General features: G+C 42.3%; 1 long non-coding RNA gene across 1 annotated transcript in view; it reads right to left on the bottom strand.

Annotated features, from left to right (window-relative positions):
• Window positions 1-10,935, bottom strand: part of LOC145722542 (uncharacterized) — a 226,482-nt gene that overhangs the window by 18,244 nt on the left and 197,303 nt on the right. The window contains exons 4-5 of the long non-coding RNA XR_014146872.1: window positions 10,073-10,161; window positions 7,537-7,653 (exon numbers count right to left, since the gene is read on the bottom strand). This is a non-coding gene — a long non-coding RNA (uncharacterized LOC145722542). The remainder of the gene's footprint in view (window positions 1-7,536; window positions 7,654-10,072; window positions 10,162-10,935) is intronic.

Raw genomic sequence — 10,935 nt, forward strand, 5'->3', positions numbered from 1 at the left:
TTTGAAATTCTAGATAATTTTATCTTTAAATTGTGTTTTTGTAAGTGAACTCTGAAGGGACAATGAAGCAGGCACAGGGGCTTTGGGGCCTTGATTTACCTGTGCTCCTCTCCCCCTCTACCTCTGTTGGATGGGTTCTCTGCCTCCCACTCCCTAAAAGTGCTCAGTTATTGCTGCTGTCTTCTACCCCTGGTGGGGGCATGGGCGTGGGTGGAAAGAGGGTTGGGGTCAAGCATATGCACCCTAAACTGTGGGGCAAGGACCCAGACACCTGTGAGTTCACCTGGAAGTTTCCTGTTGCACTCAAGGGAGTGCAACACTAAATAGCAAATAAAAAAAACCCTTACCTTGACCGGCTGAAAGAAAGACCACAAAAGAAAGGAAAAACTTTTTTTCTTGCTTTTGTGGACAAAGATCTTACATTTGCATTTTGCACAGCGCCGCATAAGTTATGTGGCTGGCTCTGGGAGAAAAATGCTAGTAGGTGAAATTTTAGAGGGCTTGGGGTTGAAGTATAGCCCTAGCAAGAGTTATTCTGGATAAAATGGGACAAAGGCAAACTCTTCCCCTTAGCCTCAGACCCAGGCTGCAGGAATGAAGCCAGGAGGGGAGAGAATGCAGACAGCCCCTGTCATTCCCGTGGGCAGAGCTTACGGCTTTTCCCACACTAGTAAGAAAGCGTCTTCAACTCTTGGCCCTGAGAATTATTGCCTTTCTGGGCTATGTGTGTGTGTGTGTGTGTGTGTGTGTGTGTGTGTGTGTGTGTGTAGGAGGGAGGTGTGGAAGGCAGTGCTTCCTGGGTTACTTTCTGTAATATTTCTTGTGACTTTCCTTTTGTTTCCTTTTACCCTCCATTTAAAGAAATCATCCCATTATTTGAGATGAGATTTGTCCCAGAGCTTTAGTTCTTGTGTGTGAAGATTATTTTTTCAAAGTAAGAAAAAAGAACTAAGGTAGATTCAGCATTCCAGGCAGACTCATCAATCTTGTCTGTAATTGGGTCTGCCATTGGTGAGTAGCCACTTGGGAGGAAATTGCTCACCCATGTGGAGTGAATGAACTCTTTCAGGGCGCTGGGCGTCCACAGAGGGCCGTGCCATGGCCTCCTGCCAGACAGTATCCTCCCAGTGCCTGGCTCAACTGCAGACTCAGGTTCAGACCAGGGAGCAGTTTGTTCCTCTGGTCCTGCAGATAAGAATCTGTTTGCTCTCCCTTTTCCTGGTTCAGCAGGGCTGAGGTCCCTTTAGAGAGGCATTGACATTTAAATGCATGACGGCTTTTGGTGATGGGAATAGGGATATGGACTCACCAAAAGCTTTGAGTACCTTTGTTTGAAGGAGGGAAGAGCAAGCAATAGTAGTTTTGTGACGTCAAGGTGAAAGCTGATGAGGTCATTCCTGCTTCCAGTCCATTAATCTCTGGACCATTTGAAGCCAACTGTTTATAAAGAAATGCCAGCTCCATTGGCAGTTTCTCCATAATTGTTCTAAAGAACTGGCATTACTTTTTCTTTCCTCTAACGTATTCCAAATAATGCCTTGTTGCAGGAGAGCTCAAGTAAAATAGTTACCCATCCAAATCAACAATGTGAGATCACCTCTTTTATCCATCAGAGGCATTGGAGATAAATTGATAAGGAAGTGGAATTCCTGTGTTTATGCTTTCAGACGATTTAACTGAAAGAACATTTAGCTGCTGCTCCTTCCTGTTTTGAAAGAACCCTCTGCTTGGGAGGCCAGTGACTGAACTCATATCTTCAATATTTTGCATAAAATCCTTCAAAAAGAAGGCCTCTCTTTCTCTTGAATGAATTTCATGGCACAAAAGCCCATATGCTTCTTAGCTATTATTTGGAATGGCATGGTACCTTGGAGAAGAGGGTCAAAAATCTCCCAGTGACCTTTATGTTTTAGGGACTATACTAGAGCTATAACAGAATAAAGAATTAATGGCTTTGTGTAAAGCACACTTAGACTTTCTAAGCCCATCTATTAGAAAAAACAGAGAATAAGGCTCTTCCAGAAAAAACCAAGTTAAATGAGAGATATTTATATTTGGGGCATAGTGAAGAGTCTAAGAAGGCAAAATCACTGAGATGAGCCCATAATTTAGTTGAGGACAAGACTGTTGAAAAATATTCCCAAAGCACTTTGTTCTAAATCTCTTAGCAATAATCACCTTGGATTATGGTTTTGTGTTGACTTCTTGATCTCTCCCACTTGCCTAAGTCTTCCAAGCTGAGTATCTGGAACAAATACAATGCTTAAAGGCTTAACGAATTAAAGAATGAATGAAAAGACTCATTTCTATATGCTATGAGGTATAGAATAGGTAGGAGCAGTCAGGGTGTGGTAATACCCAGAGCAAAACACTTGATGCGTTTTTAAGGCCTTTGCCTCAAACAAGCCAAGATGAAAACTATCAAGGGAAAACATGCTCCGTGAAGGGAAGACTGTATTGGCAACACCCACAGTGTCTTAAGCAACATTAAACACTTAACAGCTCTTGATAGATGAGCTAGGAATTTGGAGCATATATGCCTCTGGGAAATCAGCCAAAAACACTGCATGGCTATATATTTTAAATCTATAGTAACAGCTCAGACAAATTGAGGTTGTTCTCAACTCTGACCCTCACAGGGTTCCTCCCTGATGAAAGCTGCTTTCCTTTCCCCCTGGTGTTCTCAATTTACTTCTTAGAAGAGAGCAAAATGTTCTGCATGGAATTTTGTCTTTAAATTTCTCTGGCCAGTGAGGAGAGCCCAAGGGCATGTCTCAGGAAAATGGAAGGACCCAGGTGTGCGGTCTCCTCTTTACAGCGTGATATATTTAACACTTTAATAGTCTAAATTGAACACACTGAATTTGGAGCCTTTTTCTAACTTGGGAAAAAAATCATGTTTTAAGGGGCGCCTGGGTGGCTCAGTTGTTAAGCGTCTGCCTTTGGCTCAGGTCATGATCCCAGGATCCTGGGATCAAGCGCAGCATCGGGCTCCCTGCTCAGCAGGAAGCCTGCTTCTCTCTCTCCCACTCCCCCTGCTTGTGTTCCCTCTTTCACTGTCTGTCAAATAAATAAATAAAATCTTAAAAAAAAAAAAAGTCTCTTATAAAAAGAAAAATCATGTTTTGACAAATTCCATACAGTTCAACTGAAATCAAGCCTGTTAGCCAGAATCAAACTGGCAACTGTCCTTAGTATTTCTAAACTGTTGTCTAAATAGACTCATGAGATGACATGGTTGTCCAGAGTAATGTTCTTCCACAGGCCAACCTGACATGACAGGAACGTTGATCAAGGAATGAAATTCATGTCAGGCATGAACATGTTCAGCTGTCTCCTTCATTGCTGTGATTGAATTTGTCATAACGCAGGACTGTGCTTGCATACCTGGTTTACCCAGAGATCTTTTTGTGTTTGACAGTTGCTACTCTAGGAGCCTAACATCCTGCTTCTTCAGAGAAAGGTTAAATTATCTTTCCCCAGTTTTGCGTCATAGAGAGAAGAGTATAATTTGTTGGGCGTGGCTAGTGTGGTGGAAGAGCAAAAGCATGAGAATCAGGAATCCTTTCCTTCTGGGCATCTTAGGTGGGACTGATTTACAACCCTGACACTGAACAGAATGGAATAGTGGTTTCTTTAGATCAATCAATTCTTCTGAGCTTCCACTAGCCTGTATTTGTGCCTTATCCTGAATCCACTCCCTAGGGTTGAAATTAGATCTGCTTCTGGCGATGGGATATTTAGTGAACAGCCCCCTGTTGAGCAGATACCTTCTCAATGAGGACATCCTTCATGGTAGAGAAGAAGGAGGGGAAGGGTTGCATGTGAACATAGCATAAACATGGACCAGGCTGACGAGAATTTGAAACCCACCTTAACCAGGGCCTTCTTGGCCACTGTAAACCTCTGAAAGAAGGAAAAGTTCTGGGGGTGAGGAGGGTTTTCTCTCCCTCCACAGTGATTTCCCCTTGGTCTCTAGTCTAAAGCCCCAGTCCCTTGACACAGCCTTCAAAATCTTTCTAATACGGTCTTGCTTACTTTCCCAGCTTAATTTCTTGCCTTTCTAGTCTCAAACTTTATGAACTGACAACCCTTCTTCTATATGTGCCATGCCACATTCAGGCTCTGCCCTTGCATGCTGCATCTCCTTTATCTGGCTAATTTCTTCTTTAGCCTTTAGGATTCAAGTTAAGAATCATCTTGTTCAAGAAGTTTCTTCAAGACTCACAAGACTGGATTAAGTTCCTTTTTGGGGCTTCCATAATACTCTGTGCATATCTCTATGGCTGACCTAATGACATTTTTGTATAGTTATTTGTCTCTTCTCCTTTCCCTAGCATGAGAGGTACTGATCCCTCTCTGGAATGAAGAACATATTCTCTCAGATGCTGGAAATGCCAGTGGAGACAGTCCTCAAATGTCAGCTTCCTGTGGGGATTGCCTTTGTTGAAAAGAGCCATCTAAGCCAAGTTAGGTCCCTTTTCTGGGGTGCTTAGCATCCAATGACTAACCAACATGGAGGTTAAAGGCTCGGCCCTTACACCTAGGGAGGTTCAAGTCTGAAGCTCACGAGAACTTCAGAAATCTCTGCAGGGTCAGCTGTGGCTTCCATTGATACTGCATCACAGCTCAACTTCTTGTTCCTAATCTGTTTCCTTTCTGCCTTTCCATGGGTGCTGATTCCAAGAACTCCCTCATCAATTTTCTGCATGTTGTTCTTCACCTCAAAATCAGCTTCCAGTGATCTCAATGTGTGACACCTACCTTCATTTGATCTGAGAAAGTTGAGGACAGAGATGTGTTATTCATCTTTGTATTTCTAGCACACAGCAAGGTGTCTGGCACAGAGTGTGCTTTCAACAAATGCTGGTGGGCAGTTTGAACAAGTGAAATTCAAAGTGAGAGAGGCATTTGGTATTGTTAAAAAAAATGAAGTGGTCAATCAGGTTTCCTCTAGAAGGCATATAGCTTCATCATACTGATAGCCTTGACAATTAAATAGGGGCCTGGATTTGAAGTTAACATATCTGGGTACAAGTCTTTTTCTTCCCCTTACTTATTAAGCCTGCACATTGTTGGGTTCTAGCACCAAAATGGGGGCACACTCAAAGCAGGTGATTTGAGAAGAATTTAATAAAGGAACTACTTACAAAGCAAAGGCTAAGTTCAAGGAAAACAACCAACAGGGCAGTATTGGCAGCCATTAACATGTTACTATCTCTAAGCCTGAAGGGATAGGGAGAAGGGGGCTGAGTCTAGAACCCACAGAGGCCACCCACTGGAAGGGAACTGTGGTTTGCCTAGAGGAATATGGCTTATTCACTGAGGCCTGCTAAGAAGGGAGCTGGGGAAATAAAGGCTCAGGGCTTATTCTCCATTGCCCTCTCCTCTCCCACCAGTGTCTCTCCTTGGCCAAACACAGTGAGAAGCCAGAAGCCCAGGGGGTCCTTGCTGCAGGCCAGTGGCTTTCCAGGCACAGAAGACAGAGAAGGGGGAGAGTGTGGAGAAGGGAAGAGAATGGGTCTGGAGTGAAAACAGAAGATAACCAGCACAGGGACCACACAGCCAAGAGTTTAACTGATTTGCATCTTCTCTGGGAAAGGGAGCTCCACCTAGTCCACAGGATGGGTAAGATACATAACCATGTTTTGTTAACTGCAAACTGAAATACCCATATTACATATGGTCTAACTGAAAATATTCACTTAAGGTTTCCAAGAGTAGGTCTTCATACAACCCAAATCTAGGAAGAGTTGTAGCAGACAGTGCTACTGATTCAGTAGCAGGAAATGACTCCCATGCCTGCTGGCTATACTGCATTTTGATTCATGGGGACTGGAGTTTGGAAAGGCCAACTTTCTGAATCATGACCTTGTGCCCTGAAATTTTAGTTCTTCTTCAGTTCATACATAAGCATGTAGCATGTTTTCTTCTGTGAGCCATTCAGAATTATGAGTAACTAAATGCTACAGTTCAGCATTATTTGGGAGAATGGTGTCACTTGATTTATTTGCTCAATAGTCATTAAAAAAAAATCTATATCATAGTTTCTCTAACTCCTGCCATAGCTTTTATCTTCCATCCAGTGGAAAATGGCAGGATTTCAAATCTTCTAGAGTAAAGAAAATGTGTCCAGACTCAATATCATTTGTGGGAAATGAATTTACAATAGTTGAATTTAGTTTTTAAAAACTAACAATTCTTTCATTTGATTTATATTTTATTACTTTAAAATTCCATTTTATTATTTTGTTTGTGCATATGTGTGTGGCTATTAGACCTAAAAGGCCAGAGAATTTGAATTTCCTGTGTCCCTTAGCAAAGGGCATTGCAGAATGTGTGCTTGCAAAGCAGTTTCAGTTTCATCATTTAATCTCCTTCCCTCTCTCTCCATCTCTTTCACCTCCTCTATCTTTCTTCCTGCTCTCCTTTCTTCCACACATTCGTGCATGTATTCACTTCATACATATTTACTGAAACCTGCTGTGTACCAGTCACTCTTCTAGGGAGCAGAGATATAGAAAATGAACAAACTGAGAAAAACTGCTGTTTATATTCTCGTGGGGGAGACAGACAATAAACAAGATATGTAAGTATATATAAATATATAGTATGTGAGATGTTGGATTGGGAGAAAAATCAACTAAGAAAGGGAAATAGGGGGAGTTGAACTGCAATTTTTCAGAGTGATCAAGGAAGAAAACTGTGCAGATTATGAGTATCTGACACGCTGAAAAAAAAGCGCAGATTCCAGAGTGATCAAGGAATGTTCATATTTAACAACACAGGTTGCTCTAAACCAACATAAAATGAAGTTATATCATGTATTACAAACACAAAATTTTGGTTCTAAATCCTTTAATATAAAGACTGGATAACTCAGTGAGATTCTCCAAGTCCCACATTTTTTGCCCGCAAAGTAACAGATGGAGTGGGGCAGAGAAAGTAGAAATGCTCTAACTATAGTGAAATGATTTGGTGTAATATATAAACATAAAACTCAAAATCATTCTTGACTCCTCTAATTCCTTCAGTCTGTCAGTAAATTTTCTTGGCTCTGCTGCCAACATATGTCCAGAATCAGACCACAGCTCTCACCTCCCCTGGTACCACCCTGGTCTGAACCACCATCGTATCTTGTTCTGTTTATTGCAATAAACACTTCTCGGCCTCCCAGCTCCTAACCCTACACACATCAGCTAGAGTGAGCTTTTAAAAAGTCAGGTCTTGTCATTCTTTTATTCAAACTGCACTGGCATTTTATTGCCCAAGGTCACATAAATGGTCCTGAAACAGAACTGGATAGAGTTCTCATAAATCTTAGACCAGGATTCCACTTTTGAACAAGGATCATTTTTGAAAGATGTTGAACTTATAAGAAAATGAAGGTTTTATAAAAATATATTTATGACAAAATATAGGGACACCAAAGCATGTCTTCCTGACACCAAACTATGGAATAAGAGGCAGGTGTCAGAAATGAAATCGTGGATCTTATCTCATCTCTCAATTATCTACAACATCGTGTACACCCACCTTCATGCTGTGCAGGCAAGCTCATCAGTGACGCACTGGGGCTGAAATAATGAGGAAGAGCAGGAAACTAGAGGAAGGAACACGGACTCTGCATTCATTGATCAAGCAGGCAGGCAGCTGAAAGGGATAAGAGAATAAACACATTTAGATAATTACTCGTGGAAAAAAAATAAGCAACAACCCTTTGGTGTATAAGATTATGGGAAAAGGGAAGCTCCTGTCCTGACTTAAACAGGAGCTTGCACAGACCTTGACTGGAGACATTATACATATACTTTTCCATAGTATACATTTCTACAAACTAAACAAACTATTACCAACTAAAATGGGGTTTTAAAAATTCCTTTTTCTAAGTTACCATAGCATGTTTGGTGGTTGGGTTCCCAGGTCAGCCTGCAAAGGTCTCTGACTTGAAATATTGCAATTTTGGGGTAAAAACTACACCAAACTGAAAATGATATAATTTACTGCTGATGGTTAAGTTAAAAATATTTCATCCGAGAAGGAGGAGAAAGTGGATGCGCATTCTTGTAGAAATTCTGGAGGAATTTTGGGTATCTCCCTATCTTTGAATAGGGCTGCTGTTTACTATGTTTATTTTTACTTGTAAAGTCACAAATTTACTTTTCTTTTTTTTTTTTAAAGATTTTATTTACTTATTTGACAGAGAGAGAGACAGCGAGAGAGGGAACACAAGCAGGGGGAGTGGGAGAGGGAGAAGCAGGCTTCCCCGCGGAGCAGGGAGCCCGATGCGGGGCTCGATCCCAGGACCCTGGGATCATGACCTGAGCTGAAGGCAGACGCTTAACGACTGAGCCACCCAGGCGCCCCACAAATTTACTTTTCTTTAATAGGTACTTGCCTAGTACTACTTTTTCACATATAGAACAAGTCACATAGGAATGAATGAAAAAAATAAGGCAGGAATTTTTATCAGGAAACTAAGCAAGAAGAAGCAAAGAAAAAGGGGTTAGAGAAAGTGTGACTGAATGTTCAAAAGAGAGCATACTTGATGAGTGGGCTGGAGGTGTGTAAAAGAAAGGCAGAGGCTGAGTGTGTGGATAATCCAATGCAAGTTGATGGAAAGAGTAATGTTTTTGAAAGATGACTAGGACTTGCATTCGGGACAAACTGTAATTCTGGACAAATTACTCCCTTAACATCTCTGCCTTAATTTCCTTCCTCATCTGTAAAATGAGGAAAGTCTTCACTTCAAAACATTGGTGTGAGGCTTAAAGGAGGGAATGTAGCTAAAACTGAGAGTAGAGGAATCCAAAAATAAGAGTCATCAGTAAGAGCACTGCTGTAGGCCAGCAGGGTGGGAGTGTGTACATAGTTAATAGGGGCAGAGCACTGGCTGGTTATGGTCTGAAATGCACTGGAGCATGAAGGTGGGATGGGAGAGGGCCTGGTAGGAGCACTAAGGGAAGAGCAGAGTGTGCATGTTGGGACTATTCTTGTATGCTGACAGTGGAGGGAATAAATGCATAATGGAATGTATTATACTGTGCTCTGTTCTGCAGTGGAGTTCAGCATAGCCTCAATTCTTTTTCATTGAGAAAGTAGCACAATATCTCTGGAGTCTTTATCTGCAACCACGATTGGTTTGCTCGTGAATGTTAAAAAGAAATTAGGGTTACAGCCCCAGGGCACCATTTCTGAGTAGCTTTGTGCGGCAGGGGAACAATAGGAGCATTGCTCTGTAAAGCACTGTATCTATTTATTATCTCCCCAGGGGAATGTTAGAAGGCAAGCAAGTCACAGTGAGGTTGCAGGAAACAGTAAGGACCTTTTCACGTCTTCCCTAGGAAGGAATGACTTCACTCTTTCCTTTGTGTCCATCTTGGCCAATCCACAGCCTTGCTTTCCCAGGATGCCTTTTTCATTTCTCTTTTCTTTTATCACAGGGATTTTCAGCTGGGCTTTGGTGGGGGTGGTGAGGAGAGAGGATATCAAAAATAACAGAGAAGCTTTTTCAAAATGCACATGCCAGCAGCCTGTCCGGGTGGCCTTCAGTACCTGGTGCCCCCTTGAGAGAAACAGAGGATCACATCCAGACCCAACTCACAGCTCGCAGTCAAATTTCTCTATCACATGGCTCTTTTCTTATACCTGGACCTGTGCAAACTTCTTTGTAGTCCTCTTCATCTCATCTTGTCTAAATTCCCTAATAATCTCAGAGAGCCATGTTGCATTCCAGGAAGGATGGGCTTATTGGTTAGCTACTTAGATTTTCTAGAAGTAATTGTAAGATTTTATTTATTTACTTATTTGAGAGAGAGAGGGAGCGAGCACACGCACGCGAGCAGGGTGAGGGGCAGAGGGGGAGGAAGAGGGAGAGGGAAAGAATCTTAAGCAGACTCCGCACTGAGCAGGGAGGCTGACATGGGGCTTGATTTCAGGACCCCGAGATCATGACCTGAGCTGAAACCAAGAGTTGGACGCTTAACCGAACAAGCCACCCAGGCACCCCTAGAAGTAATTGTAAGTAACTTTGCAACTGTTTTAAAACTTCACTGAAAAACTGCAGACTCACTGTATGACAATAGTCAATCTTCCAATTTTCTCCAGAAGTCAAGAATGGAGAATCGGCTTGAGACTTGGTGGTGTGATCAGCACTTTTCCCTGGGAAGGGAAAAAAGAAGTCAAAGGATGAGAGACCTGAAGGGACTTTCCAAGCCTCAGGAAACTGCTTAGGGGCCTAGAATCATGACAGTCTTCCTTATGGATGTCCCACAGTTCAAGGCATGGCCTAGATGTATTGTTTCCAGGCAAAGAAAACTCCACTGGGGTATTGAACAGAATATTCTAAGAATCTTTTAAATCAACAGCTCTGCTGCTTGCCCTTGAGGAATGTGCCCTCCCTGGGGATGCCTGGAGAATACAGAATGTACACCAACAGTGGGGCCTTACCTCATCCTCCTCCAGTCTCTGTGGGCTCTTTTTCTGCAACATGATAGCTGGCTCTCCCTGCCCTCTGTGTCTGCACTCTGGGCAAAGCTGTGAAGTGCACTAGACTTGCATTTCAGTTCATCCATTTCATACTCAATAACATTTTATACCCTCATGCTGCCCCCTGGCTGTTCAAAACTTATTTGGGGAGATGCAGTATATATTAAAATTTGCAGTGGTGGGATGACTTAGCCCAGTGATGGGTATTAAGGAGGGCATGTACTGCATGGAGAACTGGATGTTATATGAAAACAATGAATCATGGAACATTACATCAAAAACTAATGATGTAATGTATGGGGACTAACATAACATAATAAAATAAAATAAAATTAAAAAAAATAGGGCGCCTGGGTGGCTCAGTTGGTTAAGCGACTGCCTTCGGCTCAGGTCATGATCCTGGAGTCCCGGGATCGAGTCCCACATCAGGCTCCCTGCTCAGCAGGG

This window comes from Leptonychotes weddellii, chromosome 7, assembly GCF_054177405.1.
Source record: "Leptonychotes weddellii isolate Sample4059 chromosome 7, ASM5417740v2, whole genome shotgun sequence".
Taxonomy (NCBI): Eukaryota; Metazoa; Chordata; class Mammalia; order Carnivora; family Phocidae; genus Leptonychotes; species Leptonychotes weddellii.